This window comes from Grus americana, chromosome 26 (assembly GCF_028858705.1).
Source record: "Grus americana isolate bGruAme1 chromosome 26, bGruAme1.mat, whole genome shotgun sequence".
Lineage (NCBI taxonomy): Eukaryota > Metazoa > Chordata > Aves > Gruiformes > Gruidae > Grus > Grus americana.
Window position 1 is genome coordinate 1120447 of NC_072877.1, and position 18887 is coordinate 1139333.

Genomic DNA, 18887 nt, shown 5'->3' on the forward strand with positions numbered 1-18887 from the left:
GTGCCTTCTGTGGGAATTGAACTCGCTAATGAAAGAAATGAAAATACGGTGTAAATTCAAAATTCAGATACCTGATTCTTGAAAATCAAGCACAGTATTATAATGCACTTTAAGGCTGTAATTTTGTATACGTGACAATTTCTATGCATACTCTTGAGTTTATCGTGGACTTTTTTTAAATGGGCGTACATTTATGTGTGCTTTAAATGCATTTTGCATTGCAAGAGTGGTATAAAGGAGCATTGGCACAAATTATAAACTTGCCCATTTTTCTTCTTTGAAATTTTCACCTTTTGCAAATTTGTCCATGTGTATTAAGTAATTATGGATCAGAAGATGTTCATTATAGATGACAATAAATGTCTTGGTCTGTTTTAGTCCTTAATTACTTGAATTGACCTACTCCAGTCAAATAATCTTTACGTATCAGGAAATATATTAAGAAAGTTTGACACTCCAAGCTGCTGCAGATTTGCCTTGCTTACGTGGATACTTTTAAAAACACAGTTGTAACAGAGGAGCTCCATACACAAGAGGTACACCCACTCACCGCACCCACCTGTGACTACTCTACATTGCACAGGTTGGAAACAAAATGGAAAAAGAAGAGATTATGTTTGGCCATCTGGTTGGGTTTAGATTAGAAACAGAGCAGTTGCAAAATTAAAAGTATTCTGAAGCTTAGGATTCATTGGAATGCAAACAGATCAGTTTAGGGTGTTTTACAACGAGTAAGGAGACATCAACAAAGGCAGGTAGTTCAAACAACGTGAAGTCAGATGCTTCTCGGGAGGAGAGCTCACGTTGCTGTTCAGATCTTCCAGCGCTGCCGCAGCGATGTAAAAGGGCACTGTGTAACTGGGAATCACGTCCTGGATAGGAGGAATTTTGGGCGTGCCGAAGTGACTGCTGTAGTAGTAAGTTTTCATTTGGGTCAAACTAAACACTCTGTTTACAAGGCTGTTGAGATGTTTCGGGCCACTGACTTTTGTGTTTACTTTCTGAGAGCAGTGTTAACTATTTCTTAAATGAAACGGGTAACTTCATCTCGTGGAAAGTGTAATTATTGATGGCATTTTGTTGATGACTATGACTACTCCGTTTTCCCTCGAAAGCCAGTTTTGGCTGTAAATGTTTGCCAACACAAATCCAAGTTCAGGTTCCGATATGGCTCTTATTTAGACTGACTTAGAGGACCCAAATGTATCGATGTTCAGCTAAGTTTTCTAAATACAGTATGTCATCCCTTACCCTTACATTTATCTTACTGCTTACAGTGGAAGGCCCGTCTATTTTTCCATCCAGTTGCTCACGAATAAATAATACGACATGCTGTCTCCTCAACAGCTGCTTTTCTTTCCTTCATTCTGCCAGTGATGCAGAAAGTCACCGCACATTTGCATATGAAATACCAACTCAAAATCACATTTGTGTATCCTGGACCAATGCACAGGAGAATAATGAACCACCAAGAAGTGCTCTTAGATCTCTGTGGGGCAGGTAACTTATTTGAATGTGGCTCAGGTGGTGGCCTATGGAAATTGTTGTTCTCTTATTCAGACTTAGTGTAAATTTAAGCATCCAGCACGCCCCTGCCCTTTGGAACTATCCATTGGAGCATCAGCAGCGTTTTATAGCTTGCCTGTCGTAATAGAAACAGTTGGGGTCTAAACTGCTGGAAGATCATCGCACTTAAAACTGAACATGTTTTGTGAATTGGAGGTATTGTACAGAATAGAGCGCTGAGCGATAGATTTGTATATCGTAATTGTCTGTGTTAGAGAAAGAATGTCTTTCAAATGTGTCTTTCCCAAATTCCTCTTATTGTTGTTTCTTCAGGGCATAAAGATCGTTGATGAAAGAAAGAGGAACAAATAACAACAGCAAAAATATCTCTTTGTAATGGTAGAAAATAGTTACATAAAATGCGGGAGTCTGAGAAATGTAAAAAAAACCCCAAAACACAAAAAACAACCCAAAAAAACCTCAACAGAAACCCTAGAATAATAATAATAAAAATATCTTCAGCCTACCAGGACATACGCACATGCTTATCCTGAAGTCTGAACACTTGTGCGCCTGGTGCTCGTGTCCTACGCCATGGTGTCCCCTGTCCTGTGCTGCCAGGGCTGCGTGTTGACGGTAGTGCCCATTGCTCCTGTTTGTGTTGGAATGCCCACGTCTGTGAGCCAGAAAGGGTCCGAATTTCTCTCCTGGATCTGGGCAACGGGAAAAGGGCTTCTGGGACTTGTGGGACCCAGCGTGAATCACATCTGCCTTGCAGCGTGGAGACTAAACAACTTCTCTGGCACTGCGATTATCGTACCAGAGTTGTGCAAGGCTGTACGTTTTTAAAAAAATTTAGGGCTTTAAATATCAGAGTAACAATCCATTAGAAAAATACAGGAAGCAGTGGGATAAATTTAAGAAACATAAGCAAATGAAAAATAGGTTTGTTGGGCAACTGCGATGGTGGAACTGTAGTTAGGTGGCAAGAGCTTATGAGAGAGGAGGCTCTAGCAACCTCATGGTGTGTATATAGATGGGAAATTTAGAGCGATTCATTGTCATCGTTCTTCAGACTGGATGCAATCCAGCACCCAAAGTCTTCCGAGTAGGGCAGGGTGTTAAATGGCTTGATAAAATCAATGCATTCTTTTGATTGCTGTAATTTGTACATCAGCTAACTAAATCAAAAGATAAAAAGCTGAATTGGCAACGAGGGCAAGTTGGGTTTGTTGTTGTTGGGGTTTTTTTCCTTCTTCTAGATAGAGACCTACATTTACTAATATATAGGAACCAGTGGCAAATCCTGAAACAAAAAAAAAAATATTTAAAAGAAATGAACAAGTATTAATTTTAATGCTGAAGTATTATTGAAGTGAAAATATATGGACTGGTTTCCATGATCATGAGGAATTTTCTTGAAAATAATCCATTAATTTCCTGCAGACTGTTGAAAGTTTCCATGTTGCATGTGGTCAGTTGTGATGTAGTAGATGATGTAGTTTGGAGAGAAGACTTCTTCCCAATAATAAGTTTATGAATCTGAAAAGTGAAGTCTGAGCCACCATTTAATTAATTTTTTTTCTTTTAGGAGCCCTTAAAAATATGAAGTCGTCTGCTTTAATACCCTCTTTCATTGTATTTTGTAGTTAAAATGCTGCTTCTGTGTTTGCTTCTATTTTCCTTCCTTTCCACCTCTCTTTTTTGCTTCATCTTTCCTCATAGAGTTCCTTTTGCTTTGCTTATGTGGAAATAGAGTTCAGGGTGGCCCCAGTGCTTTCTGGAACTAATTTAGGCAACTCTGTAAGCAAATTCGTGTTGAATGAAGCATTTTACAAGATCAGTTTACACCCAGACAATAGCAGGCTGAAAAGTGCATATTTTCCTTTAGTTGCTGATTCATCTGTTGCTAATTAAAGGGAGGACCAGATCAAATATTTGTTTTGCTTTGAAACTGTGATTTACACCTGTTGATAAGAGCAATTAAAAGTTCAGTAAAATATACTCCATTTTATTTGTGCAGAGATTCGATGCTTGTATATTAGTGTAAGTCCATCCAGATGAACGAAGCCCAAATGGTAAGGGGGTATCCAATTACTTCTGTCTCAGCCAACAAACATGCTGCTCTAATTAAAAGTCTGCATGGAATATTTATAACCGAGGAGAAGAAGAAAAACTCCCAACAGTAAGTCTGCCAAAAACAATGAGTGCAGAGTGGAAATCCTCCGAGTAAGGGAATCATAAACTTTTCTGTAATGTTTGTCTTTGTTTTCCCAGCTCTAAGGGCCTGAATGACAGCTTGGATAAAATATATATGGTGTTATTAAAAAATAAATTGTTGAGTTCACTGCAGAAATGACTAGATGAAATTATGTCGCTTGCATTATGTAGGAGGTCAGAGGATAGTTGTAATGTTACTTGCTGGTCTTAAAAAGTGCACGAATGGATAGAGGTGTGGGTCGATTCAGAGAACCTCTGGGTGCTGAGGGGTGGCTGCAGATGAGCAGCTGATCCCAGACCTAGAATAAAGTTTCCTTTTCCTCAGTAATCTCGGAACGCCTCTCGGAGTACTTTTTGTCAGTGGATTTCGAAGGACTTGGCATCATTGCTCCCATGCTGCAGGTTTGTGGGGACACGGAAAAATGAATTGCCTTCCGTAAGGGTCCCCTACAGCAAGTGCCAGAAACAAACAGGAGTCTCTGGATCACCGCTCTCCTCTCTTCCCTGCCCTACGCTTCCCGTACTCGAGTGGTTTCTGAGGTCTTATGCGCCCTGCTGGCATTCACAAATATCCTTCCTAATGGCCCTTTTTTTGTGAGGTTTTGAGTTTAGCATGCTAACCAGCGCTGAAGTGAGCAGTTACGCAGCCCTGTGCTGCACGCAGCAGCATACGGATTAATAATACTCCTCCGAGCGGTATCTGTAAAAGCTGTGGGTGATGAGCAGCTTTTAAGAACAGTCCCTGTCGTCTCTTTATATGGGAGAATGAAGCACTGTCTGGTTCCAAGAAATGGAAAACTAAAATTTTGTACGGTGACATATATCGTAATATTTTTTCCACCAATGATATTTCTAATTCTGTATTATACAAATCTAATTCTTGCAGTGATTATTTCATTTTTTTTCTCCCCTACTTTCTTCCTGGAGTACTGAGCGTAACACTGTACATCCTCTCGCGGGGTGGCACGTGCCCTACAGGTCATCTTTCTGCTGAATGGAGAAGAGATGGGAGCGGTTGGGAGCAGATGGGAATACTGTGCTTCATTTATATCATCTTTACCTGAATGAAGTTCACCTCATAATACCTGTGAGGTCTCTTCACCTTGCCTTTCCGTAATTTCATTGCTCGAAGCAGTGGCTCTGAGAACTGCAATGTACGGCACAGCGTGGGTTGGGGGAGAGAAGAAAGGATCTCGCCCTCGCTTGCCTCTTGCTCTCGTTTAGCACGTTGCTGGAGTGGGTGGGTTGGGAACACACTAGCAGCTGATCAAACGAAGCGTTTGTGTTCTCCAGCCAGCAGCAGCCTTCTGCAGACCTGCTCCTGTAACCCAGAGGAGAACAGCAGCGAGAACTCAGGTGCTTACGTGCCGTCAGGGCTTTCTTATAAATCCTTGCTATGGAAATGTCTAACCTAGCTATAAAAGTCTTAGTCTCTATGTTGTCTATGTAATGCTTTTGGAAAGGCTTTTATTTTACTAATCCGTGTGTAGCTATTTAAAAACTAATTTCCATAGAATGAATTTTATATACAGCCTTGTTGATTTTTATCTTTGCAAAAAGTTCTTGTCAGTCTGGTACAGGTTTTTTTTCTTTTTTTTTTTTGAGTGTCTTTTGGTTTAGAGAGACATGTTAATTGTTGGAGGCAAATTAAAATCTCCTGACCTCAGAGAAATTTGTTCATCATTAAATATGTGATTAAATACATGATACGTGATATGTTTAAATATGTGTATTTAAGCCAGGGTTTATAGCAGCATCTGCTACAATAGACTGCATCGCACAGTTCTCCTGCAGTAAGTATCTCCTGATATTTTTAGTACCTCGGCTAATACATCGACTCTGCTGTCCGCCAGTATAATTATAGCAATCATCATCTTGTTCAAAAAAAAAAAAAGGGGAAATAACCAAACTTTCCTTACTTGCAGGGACTTTTGAACTGCTTCCCTGTGCTCAAGGGCTTCATTTGATCTTATTTTGAGTAGGAGAGTGGAGCGTCCTGTGGCAAGTGGTCCAGCACTGATGGAGCAAAATCAGGACTCTTGCAGAGTCAAGCTCTTGTACAGGGGCTCTCTTTAAAGACTCTGGCTTGTTTGCAACAGGTTTGCTACTCTACTGATATGGAGGAAGGCAAGTTATAAGTTTAATTCCTCAAAGGCTGGAAGAATAACAACGTTAGTAGGAATAAAGGTGGTTTTTTGTTGCTTCGAGTTTCCAGAATTTCCTCTTGATCTTGCATATATTTTTTAGTATGTTGGTCTGGGGGGTGGGGGGGGGAACCCACCCCAGGATTGAATATTACATGAGATATCTGACCATCTTTTTCTTAATGATCCCTAACAATTAGATATTTTTTTAATAAATTATTTTGGGGGCTTAATAATGTACTATAATTTTTAACGTGGATGTGCCTGTGGTATGTTTTTCACAGTAACAGTGATGTTGCTGTCAGTACTCCATTTTCTGGTTTTTTGAACATCCCTCTTGGAGATTTTGTTCTCTCTGCAACAAAATACAGAAATGCTTTTCCTTTTAACATAGACTTAAAAAACCCAAAAAGGGCGTGAGGGGAAAGTCTTGTTCTTCAGTGTGAAAATTATAGGTTTATTACCGGGGAGGGTAGCTTGGCAGAAGCAGAAGAAATTTCACTTTGGAAAAAGCTAAAGGAAAAGCTTTGAAATACTTTTTTTATAGTAATTTTAAGGAGTTAAGTTTTCTGAACTGGATACAAGAAGTCATTAAGCTGGAATTTGGATTTGCATCATGAAACGCACATAATAGCATTTGTACGTGTGACAGAACTTTCTCCATTGCTAATGAAAGTTCATTATGGATCTTTGCATATTCTCCTTAACAAGGCCAACTCATCCTGCCCCAGTAGATCAATTAACTTTTCTTCGCCATCTGTTCAGCCAGCCATTAGTTCTGTCAACATTGCATCTTCTGGTGGCTTTCAACAACATAAGGGCTTTAGGAAGCTGGAGAGGAGGCAGGTGTCAGTGGCGCGCTGGAGCGTTCGTGCCGCACACTGTGTTAGCAGTTTGAAAGACCTTGATAAGAGTCTTGAAAAGAGAACTTGCCCATGGTGGACAGCAATGCTATCTTTAGCTTATTCTTCATTCAATTAAATAAATGTTGGATTTGGTGCTCCTCATGGTTTCCAGAATTGTGTAAGCAAATCAATCACTTGAGTTGTAGCCCAAGCAGAAGGCCGATTCTAGTTTTGTAGAGTGGTGATGCAATCTCTTCCTGACCTTCAGTGAGATTTAGGATCAACCCATAGGAGATCGAGTAGCATGGGCCTACTGAATTATGGAAGGACTTTGAACAGTGTACTGTGCTCAGAAGCTCCCGCTCCGAATGCCATGTCTTTGTTAGGCAGGGACAAAAAGTTGAAGGCTGTTGAGAACAAGGACACCTGATAGCTACTGAGTCTTTTTGAAAGTCTCTCTGCTGAGAGCTGTGTCCCAAGATACAACGTGTACTTACGTAGCTATGAAGCTATTTCTCATCTTCTGATGCTCCTGTAGAATGGAAACAGCTACAAAGGGTATGCTGTAGATGATACGTGTCATTGTGAAAAGATGCTTGCAAATCCTTGGGTAGAAAAAGGGAGTTTGAACAAATGGGATGGGTTTTGGGGACAGTGCCTCTGTAGAACATCACCTCCTTGGGGCTGTGCAAGGCTCAACATTTCTTCTTCTTTTTGAAGAGTACTGGTGTTGCTTTTTACTTCTGAAATGTGTTCTTAGAAGCTATCATGCATTCAAAAACAGTATTGTTCAGTGCTCAGAACTGCCGGTCATCTGTGCAGTAACAAAGTGGTATGAGCACAAAGAGGAGAACACAAAGAAACTTTAGGAAAGAAATTGATTTACTGGTTGAGAGGGTTTTGCCATACAGAAAAGCAAAGGGGAAGAGTTTTATTTTTAAATCAGGGAAAAACCTGTCAGGCGTCTCTTAAAGCATGGAATCATACTTGCTACATTATCTGCCATGCCAAGTAATTGAGCTTCAACTTTAAGCACCCTGCAGATCCTTCACCTTCTGTCATTAAATACAAAATACAAATACCAAAGCTATGGTCTGTAGGGTCTCTTCCTTATTTGTCGCGTAAGTTAGAAGGCAGGTACAGCGGGGGAGGCAGGGCATAGTGCGCAGGGAAAGGACTACCTTGTGATTAAAGTACCCCCGTGCCACCCTGGGAGAGGAGGTGGTGTCCCTGGCACCGACACAGGGTTCCCGCTTGGTGGTACTTCAGTTAGGTTAACGGAAAGTGCCACAGGTAACCTCTGAGAATAAAGATAATGCTGGCGTAGCTGTTCGTCTGACAGTGAGGCAATTTGTGGAACTGATGCAACTGAAAAATAGCCTAGTTATTAACTTTCTTGAGGTGCTTTTAAGCTGGAGTCATTACCCAAACCAATTCAGCGTGCAAACACACACACGCTTGTGCTGTCACGTGGGAAAGGACGTTGTGAGAGCACGGGTGAGTGGTCAGGACAATTGGAGATATTTTTGAAAACAGTCTTGTCTAATCAGATTGTAATGACATGTAGTGACCTCCTTGCCACACAATACATGAATTCGTGTAAGTTTTTTTTTTTAATGAGGAAACTGTGTACATAACATTAAAAGGGGGGAAAAAAAGAAAAAGATTGTTTCCTGTTTTCTTCCTCTGTGATGAGAATGACAGCAACCCATATTAGGAACTAAATGGTCTGGAAAATTATAATTAAGAGAAAACAAACATTTTGTTCTGAAAATACAAAACTGAAATGCAGCTTTTAAGTATTCATGTCTACCAGTGAAACATCAGAATTTGTGTTCTTCAGAACTATTTTGGTTTTTAGGACAACTCAGAATTCCAGGAAGAAATCTAACATCGTTCTCTCTGCAACTCTTTCATTGTCATATTCTTTTCTTTTGAAAAATGTTGTTTTAATCTAAGTCTTTTAGATGTAGGCAAGCATCCAAGTGACTCTGGGAATGATTGGCTGTTGTAGTGTCTCTTTCTGGAGTTGGGGTATTTTTTAAAAACTCAAAAGGGTGCAAAATGAGATTGCTTTAGATAACTCATGGAAATTTTCTTTAGATACCTGAATTTTTTTTGTTATTTTGGCTTAAGATTCCTTATTCTGTGGATGGAAGTTCTCGAGCTGGACATAGTAGATGTCTCATTCAGTTCCGTAAACGACTAAGACAAAACTGTTCCATATATTCTAAAATATTCCATGTTTTCTTAAGTGAATATATGGTACGTGTCCCTGGCTTTTGACAGATTTGAAGCTAGAAATTCTCTCTCACATAGAAATGCTTATAGGTATAGTACTACTCCCACTTTTCAGTTATTTTCAGTCCTAAAAGCCACATGCACTGTGAATGGTTCTGAAATAGGCTCCGCACAGTGAACGTGCCAAAAAGTCCCATTGATTTTTCTAGCGACAGGAGTTTGTAGGGGGGCAACCAGAAATAGGATAGATCCTGTGTTACCTCTAGATGTCATGCATTTTGAAAAACCTGGAGGTTTGTGGAGGATTTAATGCATCACAAATAATATTCACAACTTTATGCTTTTCGATTTCAACTATGTTGAATAGTCATAGGAGAAAAATATTACTAGCAAGCTTTTAAGTTACTCAGAGTCTTATCTAAAGCCCTTTTAAATCTCTACCCTGCAGAGTCCGGATCTTGTCCAGCCCTCCTTAGTCTGTATAAGGATTTACACCCGCTCATGCCTGGCCGCGGGTCACAGCTCAGATGTACAGATCTCTTGGTATGCTTGTACGGGCTGAGAGAAGCGCTTATCTGCTGAGAGCCGGATGCTGAGTTTACTGTTACCCAAGGCGTCTCCATGCTTCTATCATAATGCCATTAATAAAGAATTAATAACAACAGAAAATAAAAGAGCCTAGAGCAACTGTCTTCCTTGAAGAACGACTTGAACAAATAAAACAGCAAAATTACATGGGGGTTTTTGTGTGTTAATATTACCTAACTTGTTATTGCTCAGTAGTGTTGCAGTATTACAGACCTCTGGCTTTCAGAGCTTGCTTTTGTCTCTGCAGAAATGAATCAATATTAACAACATTATGGTTTAAAATAGTAATAATCTTTACCGAGTTCCTGTTTCCTTTGAGATAGATTATTTTTCCACACGAATGGTTGCTCTGGGCCCTTTCTCACTTGCCGTTTCACTCTCCGCACCTGGGTACTTCAGTAAATCCTTCATTATATCAGATTTTACCTTATTTGTCAATATTGTGGCCAGCTGTTTGTGTGTCTGTGGTTAATGTCTTGTTGATGCTTCCCTCAGATATTCCGGCTTTCTAAGACTCACAAATTAGCTGTAAAAAAAAAAGAAAATAAAACCCCCAAAACCCAGCTGAAAATTCATTTCCATCAGAAATGAAAGTGCCTTAAAGACCTGTTAAGCTGGGTAATAGACTCTCAAGGGAAGGGATGGGAGCCTTTTTCTTGAAATCTTTAAATGCGGCTCAGAACAAGTGCTACGTTACGTACTGCACGGAACGACCCGCCATTGGCGGGAGGTTGCTTTGGATTTTATCTATATAGTAACAAGAGTGAGCGGCAAGAAAACAGGAAACGGCACCAAATAACAAGTTAACAAGCATTTATTGTGAGAGTAAATCAAATGTTTGCTGCGTAGAAGTGAAGCTGAATTACTAATAAAAATAGAATTGGGTGACCTAGTTAAAGCTCGTCACCCCGTCTTCCAGGATGCAACAGCTGCAGATAGCCACATAACTGAAAAGCATGGAACTCAATACCATGTGTTTGAGGACAAGGCGATAAGATAGAGATATACCTGTAGCTTGGGATTCTCTGTCAAGAAAATTTCACAGAAGCTACTTGAGCGTAAAGACGGTGCTATTTTTTAATTCCTGAAGCGGTTGGTGGTTCTTTCAGAGGTGCCGCAGCGTTGGGAGCTTTGTGGTTGCAGTTGGCAGTCCAGCACAGATTTGCATTCGTTGCAGAGGAGGTTTGGCGAAGGGTTTGTAAAGGGGCTGGGGGAAGGAGTCGTGGGAGCACTCGAACTTCCCCACAGCCATGCAAACAACCCTCTCCTTGTCCTCCTGGCTGGGAAAGGTGGCAGCTACTGTAGCATCCTGAAGGGTAAAAGATTTGCATTTAAACAATTTCTCTATTCACCTTCCTCTGCTTTTCTCCAAATTTTTGTTTTCAGTCTGAAAATCTGTGTATTTTTTGTGTGTGTTTCTGCACTTTCAACAGTGCAATGCAAGCAAAATCTGCTGGGGGAACAAAAGGCGTGTGCTGCTGCTTGAAAAGAAGTCCGTGTTAAGATTAGGGGAAAGGACGTTATTTTGGTTAACACGAAATAAGGAGTTCAGCTTTCAACGTCTTAAACATCTGTCTCTAAATTTGTGTCTGGAGGACACTGTACCGGTAGCTGGAGTGGCCTCTCATCCCGATTCTCTCTCTCTTTTCTTCGGGGATTGTAAGCCAGCCAGTTCTCTTGTACGCCCCTGGACCCCTTCCTTGGCATCATGTCACGATGGGAAGGATGGGCAGACCTCTTTGAAAATAATTTGAGGTGTGTGGATGAAAAGAATTAGATATACAGGCTTTTGGTGCTATGATAAATGTTTAACAGTTGGGTAAATGCCAATCTGATAAGGTGTTTAGTGAATTAAATTCTATTGTTGACGTTAATCCTTGAAGGAGGATTAAACTGTGGTGAACAGAAGATGCTTCACTTATGAATGACAATGCTCACGTTTCTTTTATGTTTGTTAACTTGACCATTTTAATTAATGCATCTTAAATTTCCTGAATGTCCGTCTGTAGATGAGTGCGAGATCTCTGTGGAGGGGTGTCTGGGTACTTTTTCAAATTGAGCCTTTGTTTTCCAGAGCTTTCTTAAATGGATGCAAAGACAATGCACAACAGAGAAACAGGCTCTTGTAAAAACAAAATTAACATCAAAAAGATACTTCTGATTCTAGTTCCCTCAGTTCGATCAGGGGAATGAAAAGATTATTAAGACTCAATATCCTTATATCATCTCCTGCCATCAGTACAGAGAGGAAATAAGTATACAAATCACTAAATTGCTTCAAAGCTGCTTGGCAACTGCAAATTACAAAATTGATCATCTGACTCATTTATAGTTCTTTCAAAGAAGAGAAGGAGGAAGAAAACCAGTTCAGGATTATCACAAGGAGTAAATCCTGTTGCAGGCTGTACTATAATAGCATCAGGGCTGCATCAGAAAAATGAGAAAATGCAAAACATGCAATAGTTGGATTAATAATAACAAAAATGAGCTGTACGTCCCCCTGGCTTTGTCCTTTTCACTCCTTTTCATCCCCAGAGCAAGCCTAAATATGAATATAACTTGAACTTGGTTGTTTTTATCCACGAGTACTTCTATATGCAAACAGAGTACGCTGACTGTACTTTTTTGTCTCTTTCTTCTAACTGGTTTTAGTAACTTGGAACTGTAATAGGGGAAAATAAGTCACACGTAGATATCCCCCCCCCCCCTTATGCTGGAGGAAAAAGAAAAGGGAATTTGTAACAAGCTTTTCCAAACCTGGAGTGTTTCTGTGCGGAGACGCTGGCAGACTGCTCAAGCAGGTTTCCCTTGAGTCCCCAAGGGTGGTGAGGCTCCCTGGCTGCGGTGCCTCTGATGGCATGGCCGCCTTCCCCCCGTGCGAAGAGGTGAGAGGGAATGCCTTGTGGGTTCCCAGCTCAGCCTGGGACGATGGGCTGTATGGCAGACAGTAAGAACAGAAATCCCTTGACTACAGCTGCCAGCAGGCTTTGTGTCAGGAGTTCCAATGAGAGCGATGTATTTGTCTTCCCCTTGAAAAGCGAAAGAGTTTTCCATTGTCTGACCGAGTGCTATCATCTCCTGTGCTATTGCTGAATGTGTTTGGTTTCCTGATCAGCTTGGTTATGAGCGCCACAGTTGTCTCTGTTCAGCTACTTATCCGTCTTGATATCTGTGTCTCTTGGATTTGAAAATGGTTTTCATTAAGCATTCTTTTCACATTAGTGTTAGCTCTAATGTAACAACTTAGTCATTTTAGTTCCTATCTGTCTTCTGCCCTGACTGTTAAAACTAGGGCAATGGTTGGTCTGTTGTTAGACTTCTGTGGGTGCTCCAGTGAAGAGACAGGAGGAGGGCCCATGCAGTGGTATGGATGATGCAGCCTATGTGGAGGCAATTAGATTTCTAATTAATCTAATTGTCCCATAAAAGTCCTATATGAATAGGCTCGTGGCTCCCAGAAAAGAAGCTGTGTCTTTTTTCCTTGTAAAGTTAGTCCTCTGTTTATGAGGAGATCAAGAGACTTTTGACTTAAACACAGGCAACTCAAAAGTGCGTTTGAAAGTTCCTCAGATGAGAAGCTAAAAAAGGGCAAGAGCAGACATAGCTTTTAAAAACTGATTATCCTGCAGCGCATTGACAAGTTCTGATTAATGATTACACTGCCTAAACTGCCAATATAACACAGGGCTACAAATAACATTTCTGAAGTCATTTATTATATTCGCAGTTACTGTTAGCAACAGCAGGTTCTTCTGTACCTATTTTGTTACTTGTAAGAGTATGGTAATGCTGCGTTGTTCTGAAAGGCTTTTGTTGTTGTGGATGTTACGATGCTCAATTCCCTCAATTAGGTGTTCTAAGATCATCAAATAGTAGATTAGCTCCATGTAGACTAACTTCCTTAAGATTTTGATTAAATTTCCTCATTTAGATATGTGAAACTTCTTCTTGACGCTCCTAAGTGTTAGAGAAGAACTTTGTATATGGTTCAGAGAGGAGGTGGCTCTTGCCGACCAGGGACTGGGCTGAGATTTGGAAGTGCTACGTACAGTGTTCTCTCTGCCACAGGCTTTCTGAGCGTCCTTAGGCGAGTCATTTATCCTCCACTTATTCCCATTCTCCACATTCTGCTTAAAAGGATGGAAAAAGGAAGGAACACCTCAAAATGGCACTGTTTTCTACAGCTAGCAAAATGGGACGTGGAGAGGCTGGCATTTTCAAGATAGCAAAAATGGGAGATAAACTTTTGCTTCTTTTGTCTCCTTTCTGTAACCAGAGGATCAGCTGTCCTTTCTGAAACGTGCCAAATGTTTTATTCATTGTGCGGGTGTCTCAAATCATAGTGTGGTGCTAGCTTTCCATTTTTAAGAGCTCTCGAAATCACTCGTCAGAGGTACGCAATTGCTCAGGGTATCTCGTCCTTTCTGTATTGAACGCTGCAATGCAAAGGAGGAGCGTCGCATCCCAGCTCAGTCGGCCATCTCGTCATCTGCCTCGCAGCTGCTTGTCCCAGGCAACTGCTGCTCTGATGAAGTCAAAGTTAAATATTCTGTGTTTACAGAATCATCCTTTGGTGCAGCAGGTATGCACCATCTACAGGCTATTAGTGGTTTTTCAAAATAAACCATTTGTCCAGACAGTCAGCTCCTATAGCTTGTTTAGTTTGTTTTGCGTTGGTTTTTTTCCTCCCTGTTTCTTTCCCACTTTCTTCTTCTTTATTGAGAAACTTTTTGCTTCTTAGTCATGAACAAGGGATAATGGAACCACCGGTATTTTCTGCAATCAGTAAATAATGTAGAACTGGAAGGGAGAAAATAGGAAAGCTATTGAGAGAAGAAAATGAAAATGGAATTACATTGCTTTACAAGATGCAGATCTACCGAAAGATGTTTTAGAAATAAGAAGCAATACTTTCTGTCATTTGTATTTAGGTCTTAGGATAGGTTGATGCTTTTTGCTTTGTTTCAATATTAACTTTTTATTAAGACTTTTTTCTGTCATGGATATTACTGTTTTATACATTTGCTAAACATATCTGTACAATGCAAAGAGCTTTTTATTATGAGAGTTTTTAAACTGAGTTGTCCTTTCACAGTGATGAGAAGGGGCAGAAAACAGAACGGGTGAGAAACACAACTAAAACGCGCAGATCGTGCATCCTCAAAGCTACCGTTAGGCTGACATACCCTGCCTGTGCTGTATGCTTTGGGTGAGGAGTAGAATGTAAAGATTTCCTGCGGCTTTTTTTCAGGTGGTTATCTAGACTCCTTCACTGGCAGTGAATGATGGCTCCTTATGGGCTTTGGCCATCGACAGACCACTTGGGAAATTTGTATCATCTCCCATTTTGCAGAGATGTAAAACTGCGGCACAGAGCAATGATGTGGCTTGCCCGGAAATGAACGGCAGAGGTAGTATCCCGAGTTGCCAAGTAAAGATGTCTGTGCAACACGCAGGTTAAGTGATTGCTTGACGTGTAGCACAGAAGTGTGAAACACTCACCTGAAGGACCTATTCCTTCACCTCAAAACCTGCATGTTCTTGCTGAAGACCCAAAGGTTCACTTTGTGCCTTGGGAGAAGCGTCAGCAAAGGAAAGCTTCTATAACCTTGGCTGTACTTACCCCTCCAGTCTTGCTTCCAAGAAGAACACAAGAAAGAGTCACTTACTGAGAGGGGTTTAAATACTCACCTCCCATTTATGTTTTCTCAGAAATAGCTCTGAACAGAAACACTACCAGGGAAATGGAATTTGCTCTGGGCTTATCTTTTTATTGTGACTTATAGGGATTCTGCCAGGTAAATGTTTGTGGACTCACACAGGTCTGAAGATTGCCGCTATCATCTTGATGACAAAAATATGGGACTTTTATTTGTGCCTTCTGGGACCCATGAGGTTAAGAAAATTACTTAAATTTTTTCTTCATTTCCCAGAGTGTCTTTTGAAGTGAGAAATACACACATCGGTCCTAGAAACACTGTTCAGAGCCCTGCCCTGTCTCACCCCTCCAAATGTAACGACTAGAAAATTGACAGCCAAGCTACAAGGGGAGGGAAGAAAAACTACTGGGGTGAGCGAAGGACACTTTTACCTCCTCAAAATTCAACCTGTGCTACAGGAATGGTTAGGGACTCGATTAACCTTTATTTTATGCCCAGTTCTGTTCCTCGTCTGCCAGATCAGCATGTGTTCCTAAACCTCTTGGATGTTTTTGACCATCACTTCCATCAATCTACTACACTTTAAAATAGGTAGAGATTGAGGACCCATCCATTTGTAGCAGTCCAGCTCTGAGTTAGTTATAAGTCAGATTTCTTGCTGGTGGATACATGATTAATAATTCAGGACTACCAAAGATGATTCCTGTGTGGTCCCTAACTGGGAAAACATGGGTCATGTAGGAGAGCGCAAGTCCTGGCAAATTACGTAACAGCCATGGCAAAAGCCACCACCTCTCTTGGTAAAAGCGTAATATATATCCCCTGTCCTAAATATCTGCTAAATTTTGTGGTTTTTCTTGGATGTGAAGCTCAGATTGGTTCTGCATTGGGATTTTAAAGGTTGTGTAATAACATTAAAACATCTATAGAATAGTTGCAACCTAGCTAGATTTCATAACGCTTTTTATTTGTGTTGGCTGGGCTTTTCATCTTTTAATCTTGCTCAAGAATAACTGACAAAATCAGTCAGAATAATTTTCCGTGTACTATTAATATTTGTCACTAGTTGGCAGTGACAATTCAATTTGAGCCCCCAGTGAGTGGGAGAAAGGACGCTGTTGTGACACATAACAAATAATCATTTTGGAGGAAAAAAAAAAAAGAAAAAGAAAAGGAAAAAAGCAAACCTGCCTTTCTTTTGCCTCTGTGTTTAAAGCCAAACGAACTACCAAGAACAATTAAGGGACTTATAGGTCCAGAAAGAAGGAATGCAATACATTAGCAGCGGAGGGACAAGACTTCATTCTTTAGCAGATGTATGCTGAAGATACGCTCTTCCTCAGCACGCAATTAGAAAAGAGATGGCCCACCCTGCATGGATCATAGCATAGGTCGTGGATATTCAGAAAGCTTTTTTTCCCTTTTGGAGCCTTTTACTGTACACAGTTCTTGAACATAAAAGAACAGCTTGATTTACTTATGGTTTTCCGTATCACAAAAGTAACAAACAGCATCATGCAATTCCAGGCCCAGAGCTGAGAATGAACCGGTGGTCCACGAGCGCTTTGAGGAGGAATTCTAATGAGGTCTGCAGATGTTTCTTGCGTAGCAGTTGACAGCATTGACAAAGCATTTTTCTAAGTGAGAAGGAATCATGGGTTTGTGTTCTGCGCACGTCTGTAGCTAATGACTGGGTGAGTCTTGGTTTCTTAGCTGATGCTAGTAATAGCAATACGAACATGGGGACATTTAGTCTGTCTAGTGGCTTTTTAAAAAAATGCATTTTATGTACCCTATGAAGAGTTACATTGTTCTGTAAATTGCTGTCTCAGAGTCTGATCGTTTGGGGATTTTTTAATTTTTTAATATAGTATTGAAAAATCTTAGAACAATAGAACATTGGCTATTGCCTGTCAAATTATTTAGTTTTTTGGATGCAAAAAAAAAGGCCAAAAATGGTTGATTTAATGACATTATAGAGTAGGAAGTGGTTTGGGGTTTTTTGGTCTTCGTTATTTATGTTGAAGTTTATCTTGGAGCTGGAGGCAGAGGAGTTGTGTAGTGAAAAAATAAAAAACACTTGGGAAGAGGGTAATTACAGTTATTAAGCAGTTGGCTAGTCTCTGCACTTCTACTGTGAAGCTTTTGTCTTTGCAGTGTCTACCTGTCTCACTGGTAATTAGTTGTTTAAGGTCTGAACCCAGGTCTCCCATTTGAAATCAGTGGAAATACTCTCCTTGAATCTTGCTATAAATGTTTGATCCTGCAAGAGCCTTTGATTTATGGGGCTGCTGCTGGTTTCAGTGAGCATTCTGTGACTGCAGAGCTTCCAAGACAAGTCTCAAACTGTGGCAGATAGCTTGCATGTTAATTCAGTAGTGTGTTTGGGTTTGGTTTTTATTTTTTTAGCGAATAGCTGGAGTGTTACTCTGCTTGTATTAAAGATAAGTACTGCAGTTCAAAAACACAAAACAAGTCACTATCTCAAGAGCGACTAACCACTCCTGCGTGACCAATTTTGCAATATATTTAAAGAAATACGATTTTCAAATGCATAACACAATGCAACAATACAAGAAGTGTTAGATTCCTATCTTGGGTGGTGCTTACAGAACACTTTAGGGTTGTGAGCTGGGTATTCTGATTTACTCACATCTGCAGTTAGATGAGGGTTGTGTTCTTCATATAAATATTATGGGGAATTTTCCTCCTTCTACATTAGGAAAAATGTTTTGCAAACTCATAAAATTCTTCAGGAGTCCTTACTAGTATAGCAGCAACGGCCAGCCATTAGACTGTGCAGAAAACAATCCTATGAATATAAAAATTACAAGGGGTCAGAAACAGGATTCTCAAATAGGTTAAATAGGAATTTCAATGAAGGCAGGTTCCTGTTGATTCATTAAAAAATAGTTTCATTTAGGGTTTTTATTTTTTCAGCTAATGTCGGTTTCAGAAATCTATAGTTCACTGCTGCAACTTTCCCAGATTTGTCTTTTAATTAATTGGCCCACGTGATCTCTCACATTCTAGCCATCAGAGATTTTTCCTGGAATAAGGAAATATTAAAAAGTTATTTTCAGTCATTCAGTGTTTCCTCCCCTAATGGATTCTACGGCACTTAGCATGCACTTACCTCAGTTTTTATCTCACTGCCCATCACCCTAGTATCTGAGTTCTTCCCATCAAAAGTAAAATCTCTTTCCCTGAAATACTGATGATGAGACTAGACAGGTTGTTTGCTTTAGAAAAGCAATAAAAAGAAATCCAAAAAGGCAAAGCTTAATGAAGAGAAGACAGTTGCATTTAGGAGAATAAGTGCTCACAAACCAAGTCAAAAAGATGGGGTTTGTATTTTAGATCTGAAAGAGATAAGGACTTTTTCATTCATAAATTCATTTTCTAATCTCATAGGTTTTAAAGGGGAGAGTCCATTTTTCCATTTAGTGATGTGATATAGCTGGTAGGATTTCTTACAGGCAAATTGGTTATGGTGAGCTCTTAGAGAATTGCCAGCGGAGCGGTGCAGGTCACGCAGAAGTTTCTCTCTTGCTAAGAGAACTTTCTTTTCATTTACTTTTCTGTAAGATGAGGGGCTCCAACTACAGCAGAAAGCGGCCACTCTGTATGTTACTGGGAGCGACAGGCACACTTGGAGTATCTATGTGAAGACTTTGAGGTTT

At 40.3% G+C, this 18887-nt stretch overlaps 1 protein-coding gene across 1 annotated transcript in view; it reads left to right on the forward strand.

Annotated features, from left to right (window-relative positions):
• The first annotated feature begins 4988 nt into the window (after positions 1 to 4988).
• LRRTM4 (leucine rich repeat transmembrane neuronal 4) overlaps positions 4989 to 18887 on the forward strand; it is a 370731-nt gene continuing 356832 nt past the window's right edge. The window contains exon 1 of the mRNA XM_054804770.1: positions 4989 to 5082. The gene's annotated coding sequence lies outside the window, so the exon portion shown is untranslated. The remainder of the gene's footprint in view (positions 5083 to 18887) is intronic.